Here is a 19,705-nt window from a genome sequence, read left to right as displayed (position 1 = left end):
TATCAACTTCTCACCTCTTCGCCGACTCGTTGTCTGGCCACGATGCAGGAAGCAACACGCCCATCGCACCCAACGGCCTCGCCTCCACGCCCAAAGTCAAACTGCCGCCCTTTTCTCAACACAACACCGCTTCCTGGTTCCTGAGAGCAGACGTACTCTTCCGCGTCGTTAGACTCAGCGACTCCTGCGCCAAGGCTGACATCGTTCTCACCTCCATACCTGAAGAGGTATTCGACAAGATTTCCCCATGGCTCGACGCCCAGGCCGGCCAAGTTTCATACGACGACCTGAGAACGAAACTCATCGGTATCTACTCCCTCTCCGTCTCAGCAAGGGCACAGAAAGTCCTGGACCTCGCCGGCAAGCCCATGGGTGACACCTCTCCTGTCGAGGCGTGGGACGAGTTATCCGGCCTGCTTATGCTCCCCGAAACAGACAGCAACGGCTGACGACGTGAGATTAGCTTATCTCGCGAGATCTTTCTTCGACGCCTACCACAGGATGTAAGGGTCCAATTGACAGACGCTGACACGCTCCCGATGAACGAACTCCTGTCGAAGGCTCAGAAGCTCCACGAGGCCTCCAAAGCATCTCACCTCGGAGCATCATCGTCAGCACCGCCTTCGTTCTCCTCCTTCAGCAGCTGCTCTTCCATAGACTCCTCGGCAGCGGCCCCTGAGGACGACGAGATCAACGTTCTATCAAGAAAGAAACCGCCGCAACCAACACGACCGAACCCTAGGACCAACCCAGCATGGTGCTTCTACCACCAACAGTTCGGCAGCGACGCCAAAAAATGTAGAGCACCATGCAGTTTCCCTAGAAGACGACGCCAGAAGCATCCACCTGCCACCATCGCAGCCGCAGGTAACCAAAACAAGAATGGTTTCTATATCCTCGATACCATTTCCAACCGTAGACTCATGGTAGACACCGGCGCAATGCAGTCAACGTTCCCACCTTCCAAGTCCGACCTAGACCGTGGTCCCGACAAAAACGCTCCCTCACTCATCGCCGCCAACGGATCTCCCATACGGTGCTATGGGATTAGGACCCTAAAGATATCTATCATGGGCCGTTCGTATTCTTGGCCCTTCGCCATCGCTGACGTCAATCTCCCCCTCCTCGGTGCGGATTTCCTCGCCCACCACGGACTCCTCGTCGATGTCGCTAACAAACGTCTCATCGACATGGGAACCTGCCAGTCCCGCGCCCTAGAATACGGCCCTGCAACAATGTCCCTATCCGCCGTAACGACGCACCCCTACGCCGACCTCTTACAAGAATTTCCCGAGGTTATCAAGCCTGAGCTCCGACACTCGCCAGGTTCCCCGTCCAAGCACGGGATCTACCACCACATCACAACAACAGGACCTCCTACTCACACCAAATTCCGCCGCCTCCCGCCCCAGAAACTGAAGGATGCCAAACGCGCCTTCGAGGACATGGAACGCATGGGTATCTGTAAGAAAGCATCGAGCCCCTGGGCATCGCCCCTACACATGGTAAAAAAGCCGGACGGGTCCTGGAGACCTTGCGGCGACTACAGGCGCCTCAACCTCATCACAACGCCCGATCACTACCCGCTGCCCAACATGCATGACCTAACGAACGCGTTGCACGGCGCGAAGTATTTTACCAAGATGGACCTCCTCAAGTCTTACTTCCAGGTCCCCGTATTTCCGGAAGACATCCCGAAAACTGCCATTGTAACGCCGTTTGGATCCTACACATTCGCATACTCAACCTTCGGTCTACGCAACGCCGGGGCGACCTTCCAACGACTAATGGATAGCATTCTGGGTAACCTACCTTTTTGCGTCTGCTACGTCGATGACATCCTGATATTCTCGAAAACTAAGGAGGAACTCCGGAGGCACGTCCGCACCGTCCTCAAACGCCTACAGGAGAACGGCCTGGTCGTACGTTTCGACAAGTGCACGTTCGGTGCGGAAGGAGTGGATTTTCTTAGTCACCGCGTATCCTCGTGCGGGATAAAACCCATGACAACCAAGGTCGACGCCATCAGAAAGTTCCCGATACCTACGACCATCCGCCAACTTCAGGAGTTCCTGGGGATGGTCAATTACTACAGGCGCTTCATCCCCAACATCGCACAAACCCTGTCACCCCTCGACAACGTCCTGAAAGGAAAAGCGAAAAGACTCGAGTGGGGTTTGCCCCAGGAACAGGCATTCGCCCGGACGAAGGATGCCCTCGCGAATGCCACCACCCTGGCTCATTTCGACGACAACGCGCCCCTGCGACTAACGACCGACGCCAGCAACGTCGCCTGTGGGGCTGTGCTGGAGCAACTCGTCGATGGTTCTTCTCGACCGCTGGCATTCTTCAGCAAGAAATTGAAACCCGCCGAAACAAGATACAGCACCTTCGATAGGGAACTCCTCGCCATCTACCTCGCCGTCCGCCACTTCAGGCACATCTTGGAGGGCACTCCCTTCACAATCGCGACAGACCATCAACCCCTCGTACACGCTTTCACGAAATCGACAGACGCATGGTCCTCCCGACAACAACGTCATCTCGCAACAATCGCCGAATTCGGGTGCACCATACGTTACGTCCCATGAAAGAAAGACCCAGTCGCGGACGCCCTTTCAAGGATTGAAATTGACGCACTCCACCTGGGAATCGACTACGCCAATCTCGCAACCGAACAACGCACCGACCGAGAAGCACAGGATCACCTGACGGGACCATCTGCGCTCAAGATAAGTGCGATTCCCCTCGGACCAGCAGGAGTAACTATTCTTTGCGACACCAGCACCGGGCGCCCACGTCCCTGGATACCAGCCTCCTGCAGAAGGAAAATATTCTATATAATCCATGGACTTTCACACCCCTCAGGACGCACCACCGCTCGCCTTCTGTCTGAAAAGTTCGTTTGGCCAGGGATAAAAAAGGACGCCCGGGAATGGGCAAAGTCATGCATCAACTGCCAGTCAAGCAAAGTTTGCCGTCACACCGAATCGGGGGTAGGCGATTTCCCCCAGCCAAAAAGACGTTTCAGTCACATACACATCGACGTCGTGGGACCATTGCCCCCTTCTGGATCTGCTCGCTACCTGCTTACGATCATCGATCGCTCCACGAGGTAGTTAGAGGTATCGCCGATGACCGAAGCTACGACTCAAGCATGCGCCGAAGCCCTCCTGTCAAGCTGGGTGAGCAGGTTTGGCGTTCCTGACGACATTACGACAGACAGAGGCCCCGCTTTCCTCTCAGAAATATGGCTCGCTTTGGCAAACCTGATGGGGACGACGCTCCACAGCACCACGGCATACAACCCCGCGGCAAACGGCATGGTCGAAAGAACTCACCGCGGCCTCAAGGCGTCCCTGATGGCGAGCTGCACCGACGGGGACTGGAAATCACGACTTCCTTGGGTACTCCTCGGCCTTCGCACCGCCCCTCGCGCAGACGGCGAACCTTCGCCCGCCGAAAAGGTTTACGGGGAGGCGCTCGCAGTTCCTGGCGAATTCTTTCCCTCATCAACCGACGACACGCAGCTGGATCACCTAAGGGACATCGCCAGGAAGTTCAGGCCATGTCTCAAAACTTAGCAGGACAGAACCAAGCACTTCAAGCCAAGAAACCTGGACGACTGCAGGTACGTTTTCGTCCGTGTCGACGCTCATCGACAACCACTAACTAGACCTTATTGAGGCCCCTACCGGGTAATTAAGAAGACAACGAAAGCCTTCCTTCTCGACGTCCATGGCCAAGAGGACTGGGTCTCAATAGACCGCGTGAAACCAGTGTTTCTCGAAGGAAGAGACACCGCCTCCGCCGGACCTGGCAGATCCAGAGTGCCACCTCAAAACAAGGCGCCCAATGAAAGAAAAATCATCAAACGACGACAAGAGGAAGAGATCCTTACGCCGACCGCCGGCGCGCCCCTCCGTTCAAAACCAAGAGGAACCCTCCGACGCCCGAAAAGATACGAAGATTGATCATCAGCCCTCTACGCCGCCCGATGTCTTGGGGGGGGGAGAGTACTTGTAAGGACACCGCTCCCTTCGTCGTCCAGAAAATCAACAAACTGTTTATTTATTTGAATTCTCCTTTCGCCAAACCGTGGTTTCCCATGTATATGTATTCCGCTCTATCAGAGCTACATTTTGACATATGTATTATTTCATTACATGTTTCTGTTAACTCATAATTCGTATATTTGTAAGTGTAAGAAAACATATATTTTGGCGGGCAATTCAATCTGATTTTGGCGCCAGCGCCATCCTACCTTTCCGTCCGCACCTTGTAATATACTCCCACGCACATTTGAATAAAGTATCAGTTGATCTTGGTGATGCTCCTCTCACTGTCCTTACAATATATATAAAAGAATTTTGAGATGGAGTAGCTATGCCCATGCACTTCTATGCAGTGGTTAGTTGCCAGGTGCAAAATCTATAGATACAAGTAAAAATCTAAAACCATTTTTAAAATAAGTCGAACTACAACGTTTCATCTAATCCCGGACGTACCACGGGCAATGCCATCTCGATATCAGGGTTGCCAAATAACCTGACATCCAAACCGCGGTGCAAAGCCTCAAAAGTAGTGGCAGTTGCTTCAAAAGTAGCCCAATTATAGTAACTTAGCCATCATTAAATTGGTACTAAAAACTATTGATATTATATACTATAGAAATAAATTAGTGGGGCGGGGATCGAAATCAATCAACTAAGCTTTTGTAGAAGAGTATGATAACGAAAAATTTACATAATTTTTATTCAAAAATACAGAAAATAAGCCGTATATTATTTTGCAAAATTAAATACTAGTTGAATGACATTTAACAAAATTAAAATTAGCAAAATTAAAGAGATTTGTTATTCATTCAACATGATCATAAAAGGATTCAATTAACTAAGTTTAATATAGTATATTTACATTGGTGATTGTATTGTTTTAGAATTTATTCAATTAATGAAAAAAAAAAGTTTTTACAACAAAGGTTCAGATAGCAAACGTGGTTATGGTGACTCTTCGTCCGATGAAGTTAGTTCTATCACAAAAGATTTAATGAATTAGCTAATACAGACGTCATTTATCATGTCTTCCTTTATAATGTTATCAGTATGCTTAATAACCTTGAACCAATTTTCCTTGCAATTTTGAAACAAAGTCATTTTGGATATGTTGGTCGCATCTGTGACACGTTTGATTGCTTGGTCAATTACAAATTGACAGTTTCATCATAACTATGCTACATGTACTATTCAGAGCTTGCGTACCATGTACAATAATGACCGTACAATGTACCATAATTTCAACCTCTCTCTCTCTCTCTCTCTCTCTCTCTCTCTCTCTCTCTCTCTCTCTCTCTCTCTCTCTCTCTCTCTCTCTCTCTCTCTCTCTCAAAAGAAAAAAAGGTCGGAAATGCTTTCAGCGGACAATGAAGCTATGAGTGAAGAATCTGACCTGGGTTAATACCTGCAGATTAACTGATTTAACGTGTCGGTGTGTCACCTTTGAGGAGTAAAGGTATTTCCTCCAATTAAGAATAATCTTGTTTTTGACTTGCAGGTGTGGGGAAACCAATTATCCAAATCTTAATCCTTAGCCCGTGTCTGGATGGCCTGGAAGGTCCAAGTAATCTACTATGATGGTTTAAACTATCTGTGAACTATTGAAATTTGAAATAGAATAATCGATCTACATTTCCACTTTGAAATTATTATAATAAAAATTGCATTTGTAAAGACCATTTAAACAATTTATTGGCGCCGCGGTTTATTTCTTCCAGAGTAGCACAATTTCAGGCAAGTAGCGGCACCCTTTTATAACCCGCGGCAAGGTGTTCAAAAGTAGCCCAATTGGGCGGGTAAACCGCGGGTTTGGCAACACTGTCGATATAACCAACCAGTGTTGAGAAATCCTCAAACCAACTCAAACATCCCCATTTCCACAAATACATTTTCTTCTGATCATGCAGGCTTTGCTAATATAGAAATTACTCACTATACTTCATATACTGTATATATAAGTGCAAGCAAACTAATTGCAACAATATAAAGATTTACTTATCTTTGTTTCTTCACAGAAATTTGTACAGAATATCCCCACCAGACACCCAAAATCCCCAAATCTAGGGATAAATTCCCATATCTGATGGCACTGTAACCAACAGCGCCATCCGCTCCTCTGTTGCTACCGGAGGCTCACTTACATAGTGACGTCATTGTACCATCCTAAAACATTTAGAATACAAAGCTTACGCCTCGGCGCTGATATTGGCCTCCCATAACACAGCACTTGAATATAAGGCCTAAGATCGAATAAAAATCGACCAATCATAACCGTATATAATGTTGATTTGATTTGGCCTTTTTTGCCCCAATGTTTCTGCGTAGATTATTCGTGGTAATAAAAACTTTAGATCCGTATAATTTTCATCATTCTCTTACAGTTACTCGAAATCATCATTTATGCCATAGTGTTTTCAGGAACGAATCTTTAAATGAATTAACGACTTTATAATAAACTATCAAAATAAGATGGATTTGATTTGAAGAGCGAATTAAATAATGGTATGTCTAGTATACCGATGTAACCTACAGCGATTACTATATTGTTTTACGAAACCACGTTTTACAACGTGTAACCGTGAGAAAAGTATCATATTTAATATTTGTAAATATTCGTTTGTCTGTCGGCATGTTCTAATCACTGAAATAGCTATCATTAAAAAAAAAAAAAAAAAACGGCTGTTTCTCATAGGGAATGTCACTCAAGGCCAAATAAACACACCCTACCTTCACGCCAGTGAGAAGCGTTATCTGCCTGACACACCTACTTTTCAACCAATCGGCAAACAGCAGGGTTGGACATTCCTTGGCAAACTCAAACAAAAGCTTTATCCTTTTCTTTTCCATACTTTCTTACTATTTTTACTTTTATTAGTGCTTATATATATACATATATATATATATATATATATATATATATATATATATATATATATATATATATATATATATATATATATATATATATATATATGTATATATATATATATATATATATATATATATATATATATATATATATATATATATATATATATATGTATGTATATATATATATATATATATATATATATATATATATATATATATATATATATATATATATACATACATATATATATATATATATATATATATATATATATATATATATGTGTGTGTGTGTGTGTGTGTGTGTGTATGTACAGTATGTGTAGCCTATACTGTCTACTGTACATAATTTGTATGTTGTGTACCATAATGACTATTAGGAATTTGAAATGAAAATATTTACAAATATTCATCCTTATTTGTTGGACAACAATTTGCTCTCGATTATATTTCTTATTCCTGATTAGATATTAATCTGTCCATAAGATTTTTCATAATTCTGACCATCCTTTGCATATAGATTCCATCATAGAAATTCTCAGATCCATATATGTCATGTATAACTTTCCCTTTCACTCCCAAACTTTTCATATCACTGATCCACGCACCTTTTCTATTGCCTAAAACCCCACTGGACTGATGCTGATTATTATTATTATTGTTGTTGTTGTTGTTGTTGTTGTTGTTGTTATTATTATTAATTGCTAAGCCACAATCCTTCTTGGAAAAGCAGGATGCTATAAGCCCAGGTTCTCCAACAGGGAAAATAGCCCAGTGAGGAAAGAAAAAAATATATTTTAAGTAGAGTAACAACATTGAGATAGATATCTCCTATGTAAACTATAAAAACTTTAACAAAACAAGAGGAAGAGAAACTAAATAGAATAGTGTGCTCGAGTGTATCCTCAAGCAACAGAGCTCTAACCCAAGACAGTGGAAGACCATGGTACAGAGGCTATGGCACTACCCAAGACCAGAGAACAATGGTTTGATTTTGGAGTGTCCTTTTCCTAGAAGAGCAGCTTATCTTAGCTAAAGAGTCTCTTCTACCGTAATTTCCCTTTAAAACTGTTCCCTTCTTATTCTCACTAGCGTTTCTATTCACCTGTTTTTTTTTTGCCATCTTTTTCTTTCTCTCACTTTATTGTTGACTATCTTATCCATTCTCTAGAATATTCCTACACCTGCTCTTCTCTTCTATCATACGAATGCACCTCAAAAAGTTTCCTTGACTAAACTTTATCTCTTCATACCACAACTATTTCTCATTCCCCTTCCCTCCCATCTTATATCTATATACTCTCTTTGACTCCTCCATCTTGTCTTTCTTTACTTTACCTCTAGCACACTCTTTTCCATCTAACTTGTCTGTGTTTGGTTTATACTGTAGCTAAGCTACTTTTTCCGCCACAACTTTTGCTTCCAACACGACCCAAGGACTGGATAGGCCTCTTGCCACACCTTATCACCATTACATGCATCAACTCATTCTTCCTTGTACTATGTACTAAAGCACAGCGTAGTAAACTTTTACACGCGCTTTTCTTTTCAACAAATCTATTTGTATAGGCTAGTCTTCGAAAATAAGTACTTCCCATAATGAAAACTCTTTCAAGCATATTTTTACAAGACTTTTTTTTTTTCTTTATTCTCGTGCATTACAGTAACACCGTACCTACCAACATTGCGACATATTTCTCTTTCTTTGACATATGTATATATAACGATATTCCAATGAAAAACTAAATTCATAGCTAAAATTCACCATGGCCCATGTCAAGCATTCTGAGATAGTCTAGCATTTCTCTTATATCTAGAGATGAAGAAAACAACATTTATTCTAGATTTTACAATCAAGAAATTTTATTTTTAGAATTTGAATGTGTGGATATTCAAGACATAAAATGCATCTGGGGTTAGATATAAGGTAAATCAGTCTAGGTGCAAGTTATTTACATTTATTATGAGGAACAAGTAATAAAACAAACTGGGGCTCCAACAACAATAATCAAAGTAATGAGAAAAGGCTGATTGGGAGGGGCACAAGATTTTAAAAGTATTTTCCCTCTTCTGCCACATCACATAGCACGGGCTTGCCTTCTTTTTCCATCATCTCTCTCTCTCTCTCTCTCTCTCTCTCTCTCTCTCTCTCTCTCTCTCTCTCTCTCTCTCTCTCTCTCTCTCTCTCTCTCTCTCTCTCTCTCTCTCTCTCTCTCTCTCTCTAATAATTATCCTGACTTCTTACAATTGTGTGTAAGATTTACAAATATCACCAATTTTTTTTTTCTTTTTGAAGGTTCGACTGGAAGAGTAAATTTCCCACAAAAATCATATTTTTCACAACTTAATTGTAATCTATTTTTACTTGTATTCATTGCAAATGAACTGTGAAATTGGAACATGTCAGATAAAGCAGTTTATTTTTATATAAAAATAATATAGGAAAGATAGCAAGGATGTACATATGCATGAGTTTATATATATATATATATATATATATATATATATATATATATATATATATATATATATATATATATATATATATATATATATATATATATATATATATATATATATTCATCTCGGGTCAGACTTTCTTGGGTTTGAAATGAACTTATAATGCCCTTTAACCTCCGTCCACTGGACAAAGCAGCAACCCCAAGACCACCTTTCAAATCGAATCCAAAGAACATTTCACCCATGCCTGGGTTGATTTCAATCACATTTTGATACTTATGTACGATGCCATATTATTTCTTGTTTTCGATTCTTAATTGCTCATTCCGCAAAACCCATTTACGGGCACTCTATCAACTATTAGATAAGTGCAAACCTACTTAGCTTATACTAAATGCAGTATTTAGACTTTTTCCCTTAACAAGAAATAACACTCTTAATGAAAACCCCGAGCTTTATTTCTATCCATTTCTATCTCAAGTCTTTGGTAGTGCCATACCCTCTGTACCATGGTCCTTTACTGTCTTGGGGTGAGTTGTCCTGCCTATGGGTACGCTGTAGCACACTATCTTATTTCTCTTCCTCTTATTTTATTTGAAGTTTTTATAGTTTATATATGAAAGATCTATTTTAATGTTGTTACTGTTCTTATAATACTTTATTCTAATTTCCCATTACTTCTCTTGTAATTTATTTCCTTATTGCCTTTCCGCACTGGGCTATTTTTCACTGTTGGAGCCCCTTGGCTTATAGCATTCTGCTTTTCCAACTAGGGTTGCAGCTTAGGTATTAACGACAATGATAATACCTTGAAATATAATGATATAATGCCTTGTCATTTTGAAAAACTATTCTATTTTTTAATTATTCTTTCGGTTTTATGTCCCATCTTATGTAAACTACTGTAATCCACAAGCTTTCTGGTAAAACTTTACAACATACCCACTCTTATATATATCCTTTTCTCTTAATCCTGCCAATTTTCAGCATGATTCCTTGGTCCATGATGCTCACCCCAAAGCTGAAAACGTCCACGGACACATTACTTGAACAGTTGCGAAGCGTTGACACAGTATTTACGGACAGGACATTATCACCAGCTGTAATCTAGCCTAACATCCTTCCCCCTTCCTGTATACACGGTAGTCCCATTATCTCCACTGGCCATGTGGCACCAGCACCCGTTGAGATTCTTCCGCTAGCGAGTTATTGGGTCCTTTGACTGGGCAGACAGTACTGCATTGGATCCTCCTCTTTGGTTATGGCTTGTTTTCCCCTTGCCTGCACATACACCGAATAGTCTTGTCTATTTTTTACATATTTTCCTCTGTCCTTATACACATGACAACACTAAGATTACCAAACAATTCATCTTCGCTCAATTGGTTAACTACTGCACTGTAATTGTTCATTGGCTACTTTTCTCTAGGTAAGTGTAGAAGATACTCTTTAGCCGTGATAAGCAGCTCCTCTAGAGGGAAACTTCAAAATGGAACCATTGTTCTCTAGTCTTGGATAATTCCATAACATCTGCACCATGGTCTTCCATTGTCTTTGGGTAGAGTTCTCTTGCTTGATTGAGGGTACACTCAGGCACACTATCCTGTCTTATTTTTTCCTCTTGTTTTTTTTTTAATTTTTTTTATAATTTATTTAAGAAAGATTTATTTCATTGTTGTTACTGTTCTTAAGATATTTCATTTTAATTGTTAATTACTTCGCTTGAAGTGTATTTCTTTATTTCCTTTTCTGATTGGGCTATTTTCCTTGTTGGAGCCCTTGGGCTTATAGAATCCTGCTTAACCACCTAGGGTTAAGCACTATCAACTTCCTTTTGTGGACTCTAAGCCCGTAATACTGTGTTGATTTTGAGGTGTTTAGCCCCGAAAGCCTTGAGCAATTTAATATGTGCTCCAAGTTTTCCTCTTCTGGCCCACATAACTAGCAGCTTAAACCATCTTCAATTATTGTTCTTTTAAAAGACGTTCTACTAATCTAACATAGTTATATCAGCCTTCCTTGCGCTAAATCTATATATCACATTTTCTTTTCTCCGTGGACAACTTCGTCATCTATTTTATAACAACATTCTTTACAAGGTTTTCATATATGATCTTCTACAATCTCTCTAATCTCTTCCCTTCTGTAGTTATTATGTATGTTATGATATAGCATATTTTATTCTAGATTCAATCTTGTTTTTACTGGCAACACACCTGTTTCAGTTATAAGTCCCCAGTATGGTGTTGACCCAGCATTCTTTTCATTGTGCCATATTGTATGCTTTTCCGTTCCTACAATTTATCTCCTTTATTCTTCCCTGTTTTGTGTCGACTAAGAAGTTTGGTATTACAACAGTTTCTTATATTTTGATTCGTTCTTCCATGGCCATCACCTCCACCTTGGCCATGTTTCGATATTTCATTGTCTCATCTCTTCCACTTTTACTTTCCTTTTTCAAATGCTCATCTTATTATTATCTTAAATTTGTAGGCTTACCATTCCCCAAAATATTTATATTCTTTTACTTTTTTATCTCTCCATGTTTAACCTTCCAATTTTCTTGCTTATCCTCTGCCTTACTTCCTATCATTAACACGCCAGATTTCTCTAGTTTGATGCAGATTTTTTTTTTTAGTCTATTTCCATTTTCACGCCCTCCTTCATGTCAATGTCATCATTCCTTTCTTAACTTAGGTATTCACCATACCTCTGATTATTGAGCAGAATTTCATACCACACATTGACCAGTATTTTACCTTTCTCTTCAACCCGATTTCCCCTGATTTGTTCATTGAAAATTATTGAGGCCTCTCTACCCTGCTATTTTCTTAGCTCTTTTGTGCAATCACCAAGGCCAAGTTTGTCAAAACATTAACTCGCGTCTCCAAACCATACATAGGTTGGCACTCCATGTTATTATCTATGTATGCATTAAGTGTAATCAGATAGTCTGCTGTCGATTTTCATTCCATTACGTCACGGTGGTGTTTACTTGACTTTAATTACTCATTTGATTTTACCTAATCATAGCTTTTCAAAGCGTTTACAAACCATTTTGTTATTTGCAGATTCCTCCTGTCACATGAACTTCATTTACTTCCATATCCTTTATTTACTGACAAGATCCCCATTCTATTCCGTCATTTAATACTCAACTTTGGGATTTTCTTCACATCTCTCTCTCTCTCTCTCTCTCTCTCTCTCTCTCTCTCTCTCTCTCTCTCTCTCTCTCTCTCTCTCTCTCTCAAGCGCTTCATCTATTCCAATTCCTAGGTGCTAGTCTTCTCACCTCCCTACTCTGACTAGTGTGTTCAATGTCAAATCTTTAAGAGATTCATTTCCTCAGCAGTTTTCCTTCTTCTGAAAAGACATTTAAATTTTTTAAAATTCCTTTTTTTTTTTTACGGTTTGTACACTTTCATTCGATTCCCCTGTTTCAGATTATGGTTCCTTTTTGTACATCCATCTTTTCCCCAAAGTTCAAAGGGGCTGCTCCATAAACTACTTCTTTTGTAATCCTTTCTACCATTTTCCTTACTCTATCTCCTTGTTCTGTCGTCTTTTCATTTATAATGTAGGCATATTCCTCTTTTAGCTTGGATATAATGTAAAGGATATATATATATATATATATATATATATATATATATATATATATATATATATATATATATATATATATATATATATATATATATGTGTGTGTGTGTGTGTGTGTGTGTGTGTGTGTGTGTGTGTGTGTAGGGGGGGATACCTTAACGTGGTGAAAGGGATTGTGTATCGACACGATTAGCTGTACAATCAGAGCCACTTATGAAGAATTTTCTTCACTACTCTTCTTCTTCATAGTTTATACGTAGACTTTGTTATTGTTCGTGACGTCACGACAGGGAAAAATGTGAGTAATGTGTCCTTCTTAAGCGAGTGTCCCAAGATTAATACTTTTGTGTTTTTGTATACATTATTCTACCGTAAGTATTTAGGTACAGTATTTTAAATCTCTCTGGAATTAGATTTATGCTTATTAACGGAAACTTGGTTGCAGGGAAATATTAGTGATAACTCAAAGATTCAGGAGATGACGCCGTGTACTCACGATTTCCACCACGTACCAAGAAAGGACAAAACTGGAGGAGGAGTGGGTGTCTTTGTGTCGAAAACCTTCTCTAGGGTTTCTATCATGAATGAAATAGTATTTGAAACGTTTGAATATATCTGTTTAAAACTGACAAGAAACAATAAGGTATTGAATATAATATCATTATATACACCACCAGGGAGTAATATGACGAAATTCATTGAAGAATTTAGTATTCTTGTGGGTGTGGTGGACGATATTAAAAATACATTAATTGGTGGAGACTTCAACTGTTGGGTAGATGATGAAAATGATTATAAGGCTAAAGAACTCAAGGAAGTATTTGAGATGTTTAATTTAATAAACAGTGTTTTGGTATTAACGTCAGTAGGTGGTCATACACTCGACTTGGTCATATGTGGAAAAGACTCAGACCTAATAAAAAAAAACCTTGAAGTGGAACCAGACTTTGAGATCTCAAAAACACATAAACTCATCACCTTTAATGTTAATATAAATTGCTCCAGAGTATTGAAAAAATGGATCACATATAGGGAACGGGAAAATTTTGATGCTGAGAATTTTATTGAAGCTAGTGTAGCGCAAATGTCTTGTGTGAACACACAATGTGAACATATGGTAGACATAGAATGTGTTGGGTGCTATACCAAGAAATACAACGACAATTTTGGAAAAATGTACGATACCATGTGTCCCATAAAAAACAAACAAATAGTGGTACGCGAAAATGTTAGATGGTATAATAGTGAGCTATTAAAGGCAAAAAGACACAGACGTAAGATGGAAGGTAGATGGAAAAGAGCCAAATCCTTACAAGCCAGAAATCTATATAATAAGGCCAGAAATGACTATAACATCCTGATAGAAAAAACAAAAAGAAAATTCTACAACGGCGAATGTAAAAAAAAAACCAATAACATGAAGGACTTTCACAAAAATCTTGATGATTTGATGGGATTAAAGAAAAAATATGTCTTGCCTGACAATGTTTGTGCAGAGAGTTTTGCTATATTCTTTAATGAAAAAATTGATAAAATCTATAGAGGTTTCCCCCAAAATCACTTGGAAGGACAGTCAGCTATGCCAGTTAAGGAGGGAAAGAAGTTAATGAAATTTAAGGAAATAAATATGTGCGACTTGTTAAAGGTTATGAGAGAGATGAAGAATACATATTGTGGAAACGACCCTTTCCCAAACAGTTCAATAAGTGAAGCTCCAAACAAGCAAGTTGTATATAATATTTACCTGAACATAATTAACCTAAGTATATCACAATCCTGTTTTCCTAGCTGTGAAAAAACTGCGTTGATCAAACCAATTTACAAAGGGAAAGGTGATGTAAACGAGCTAATTTCATATAGGCCCATTTCAAATTTATCCTACATGTCAAAGCTTATTGAAAAAGTCATAAGTGAGCAATTATGGGCGCATATTGACGAGTTAGAGGTATTCCCGGAAAATCAATCGGCCTACAGAGCTAATCATTCTACAGAAACTACTTTGTGCTCAATAATGAATGATATGATAGGTCTTCTTGATGGGGGAAAGTGTGGAATTTTAATTATGTTAGATCTTAGTGCTGCTTTTGACACTGTTGTGCACGAATACTTACTTGACGACTTAAAGTCTATTGGAGTGACTGAGGAAGCACTGAAATTTTTGCGAAGTTACTTAGTGAACAGGAAGACTATTGTAGAAGTTTCTGGAAACCGATCCAGTGAGAGAATTCTTATGAAGGGTGTAACACAGGGTAGCGTTCTGGGCCCTATCTTGTTTAACATATATACTATCGAGCTATCACACATCTTGAAAAAACAAAAAGTTGGTTTTAAACTAAATGCAGATGATACTCAGTTTTACCTCTCAATTTCAACAACACAAGATACAGAGAAGAAACTTGATGAGATAATGACTGAAATAAAAACATGGATGCAGAGGAAAAAGCTCAAATTAAATGATGATAAAACAGAATGTATGTTCTTTGGCACAAAGGTGGCTTTGAAGAATTACCAGTTAATTCAAAGTATAAAAATTGGTGATGCTGATGTTGGGATTGTGCCTGTTGTGAAAAATTTGGGTGTACTGATAGACTGTAATTTGTCAGTGAGGGACCAAATTGTGAACACAGTGAAAGTGTGTAACTATCACCTGAGAAACATAGCATTTATTAGAAAATATTTAACAGAGGGCAGTACAAAAATTTTAGTGATGAGTCGTGTAATATCAAGGCTTGATTATTGCAATTCTCTGTACTACAAATTGCCCAATACACTACTAAGAAAGCTTCAAAATGTGCAAAACCGGGCGGCTAGACTGATAAAAGGCATTAAACTAAGGGAGAGAATAACTCCTGCATTGATCGATCTACATTGGTTACCTGTTAAGGCTAGAATTGAATTTAAAATTTGCTTGTTGACTCACAAAGCATTTACAAGTGATAAGCCTAAATATCTTCGTGATTGCTTGGTCCCCTACCCTGAAGCTACCAGCGCCGCTGTAAGAGTTAGACATGCTGATGACCCACATAGACTATTCGAAATTAGTGTGAATCATGCAATAGGAGGAAGAACGTTCAGTTATGCTGCACCGAGACTCTTTAACGACCTTCCACTCGATGTCAAGAATAGCAATAATGTGGCAGCTTTCAAGAAAAACCTGAAGACTTATCTTTTTAGAAAGTGTTATAATAGTGACCTGAAAACTATTAAGCCTGAATACAAATGCTAGCGAAATAACTGATAACGATACAGAGCAAAATATTAACTGGAAAGAAATTATTTTTTCACACACCAAGGCCCGCCTGAACAGACCTTTAGTGTTTGGTGGAGGGCGAGAAATAAACCCCTAAAAGTAAAAGTAAAGTAAGTTAATTACAACTCGAGTCTGCTAGTCTACGAGGTATGGTTGTCCACACACGTAAGCCCGACTTGCTAAATTACCCTTTAGTTTCTTTTTTTATTCTGTATGCCAGATGTTTAGAATTAGGATTATCTTTGTCCCCTGGAGTTGCAAGATTTCTCCTTGTATTCTAAATAAGTGTATTGCTTAAAACTCACCTCACAAGTATTTCAAGCCTGTCCTAAATGAGAGTTGGCACCTCAAGACCATAGGCCTACGCACCAAGATACGCTTTTTTTTGGGAAGGAAGGAGGACGCAGGTGACCTGAACTCGACCTCACAAACATACAGGCCACGGTACGAAACGGAGCTGCCAAGTCAGGCTCCAATGTCAACCTCGTGCTCCCACTCTCCATCACTAGCCTGTCCCCTTACACCATAACTAATCAAGATTACGTAGAGGAGGTCAAGCAGATAACCAGTGTCAGTGCAAATCTGCTAATTCTACTGCATGTCGGTTCCAGTCTTGGGGGCTAGTTGGAGGGGACCGTTGACTCTGCAAATTAAGTGCTGTAGGTCTAGTGAGCAAACTGAAGACCGCCACATTTAGGACGCGGGCGCCCACAACAGAAAAAATCTTGTGAGTTCAACTAATGGCCATTTCCCCTTTAGATAAGTTTCAATTTCTCATAAGTTAAGTTTAGGTATTATTTTGGCATTACATCTTTCGGGCTGTGTGCATGGAAATTAATGTACTCATATTTTTTTTGATCTTGGTAATTGCTTGAGATTACTGACCACATGTTGGGACCTCACAGCAGCCTACCGCACAAATTGTTATCAGAATTTTTTGACTCGTATTTATTCTGTTTGAGGGTTAATCCACAAGTTAATCCGTTTAACATTTTCATTTTTTTTTTGTGTTGTAAATTCACTTATTCATTTTATCATATGAAAAACTTAAATAATTGAGTTACTGATATTTTTTCCAATTTTTAATTTTGTTGTGTTAAAATCATCGAGTTATTTCCATCCCTTTTTACTGTAATAAATCATTTGGAATAGAGTACACATTTTGGTATCTTTAACTGCATTATATGAATTTTACCAATTTATACTATGGGACGGGTCAGAAGTCCCAAGGTGTTGAGAGTAACCTACTCTAGACATAGGTAAGTTGGTATCAGCGAGTGTACGCTCTTTAACTTAGTGCTATGAAGGTGAAGATCCCCATTTAACTTTACTTTATACTTTTATACTCCACTGTTCCCCCTTTTTTTTATTGTCTCTAATTGCATTAACGTAAGATACCTGTACAGCATCTCACTGGGGTCACTGGGACGGAGTCGAAACAGAGCCTTAGAGTGAGATGACTCTAGCCCTGACAAAGCTAGAGTAGGCCATAAATTATTTCCAATTTAACGTGTGGAGTTCTCCGGCCTCTGGACAGTAAAATTTCCCCCTTTTGTATTTAAGAGGGATGGTTAGTGAATTGTGACAGTAAAGTATTAGCAGGGCGTTTGTGCCCCGAGAGTAAGTGCTCATTATCCTCCCCTGTTGAACTTTATGTAACTGTCATAAGGAGACTTTCCCGGACTAAGTTCCCACTCAACCATTCAGATACAAATTCTCCACACCACCCACCCATACTAGGTTGGTCAACAATGAGGGATCTGATAAAAGTCTCCCACCATCACAAATCCGTAGTTGGCCAGCGAGGTGATGAAAACTAACCAAACCCAAGGCATGAATAAGGAATCTTTTGTTCAGTAGTGGATTATAAATGGCTACATTTGATACATAGGTTGTAGGTAGTAGGTTGGCCAGGGTACCAGCCATCTGTTGAGATACTACTAATAGAGAGTTATGGGGTCCTTTGACTGGCCAGACAGTACTACATTGGATCCTTCTCTCTTGTTACAGTTCTCTTTCCCTTAGCTAACACATAACCGAATAGTCTGGGCTATTCTTTACAGATTCTCTTCTGTCCTCATACACCTGACAACACCGAGAGTACCAGACACTTCTTCACCCAAGGGGTTAATTACTATACTGTAATTGTTCAGTGGCCACTTTCTTATTGGCAAGGATAGAAGAGACTCTTTAGCTATGGTACGATGCTTTTGCAGGAGGACAATCTCAAACCATTGTTCTCGAGTCTTGGGTAGTGCCCTAGCCTCTGTACCGTGGTTCTTCTACTGTCTTGGGTTAGAGTTCACTGGCACATACTATCCTATCTAATTCTCTTCCTTTTGTTTTGTTAAAGTTTTTATAGTTCATATAGGAAATATCTATTTTAATGAGTATTTTCGTAACAGATGTTGCCTAAATAGACATTACAATATGTAGGATAAACAACGTAGATAAAATTGCGCTGCGATGAACCTTTCATAAAAAAAAACCGCAACAACGTCCTATTGTTTAGGCCTACACACTGCATGAAAGAGTTCTGCAACTTTTAATGTCATTTCATTCTGTAAACGATTGCTTGAATGGACAGTATATATATATATATATATATATATATATATATATATATATATATATATATATATATATATATATATATATATATATATATATATATATACATATATATATATATATATATATATATATACATAAGATGAAACAAATGTTCTGCTATATGAGATGCTACTATTAATGACAATGAAATTCATATATCTGACAGTTGACTAGATTTATTTTCATATGCTAATGGTGCATTGATGTCAATTCTCGTGAAATATAATGAGAAAAAAAATAAATGTGATGATTAACTACTTCGTCAGTATTGCGTAATAAATAGCAAGCATTGCACAATAGGTAGATAAAACATTAGAATGAAGAAATTAACTGTAATCGCTCAACTAAGTGCAAAAATGGATTGTGAAAAATAAGCAAAAAAAAAAAAGAACATGGAAAAGACTGAATTAAATCAGGTAAAATGAGAGAAAGCAGCGTTATTTCCAGTAGTAAGTTAAAACAAATTTATTTTTCTTAGTTGAAGGTTGCAAACCCATCGTTATACTATGGATTAAAGGAAAAAACATATTATGTTATATTACTGGCAACCCTGCCGTTTCGGCCTTATGTTGGTATCTTACTATCTTGGTGGCCCTCCGGCTCCCCATCCCTCGTCCCTCCCAACCTAATAGGCCACCGTACTGTGACCGTAGTCTTTACTGAGTCTGAGAGCAGGGTTGCCAGTTTTTCTAAGTTAGAAAAGGCCAATTTCTAATCAGCTGTAGCTTTAAAAGGCCAACCCATTAGTAAAATGGCATAAAAATGTCCATAAATATAACATTTAAGGCTAAACCTTCTTTTTATGATATTGCTAACGGCCAACCAGTTTTTTTTTTTTTTTTTAAAGGCCATA

Source organism: Palaemon carinicauda, chromosome 30 (genome assembly GCF_036898095.1).
Source record: "Palaemon carinicauda isolate YSFRI2023 chromosome 30, ASM3689809v2, whole genome shotgun sequence".
Classification (NCBI taxonomy): Eukaryota; Metazoa; Arthropoda; class Malacostraca; order Decapoda; family Palaemonidae; genus Palaemon; species Palaemon carinicauda.
This window is presented reverse-complemented; position numbering follows the sequence as displayed.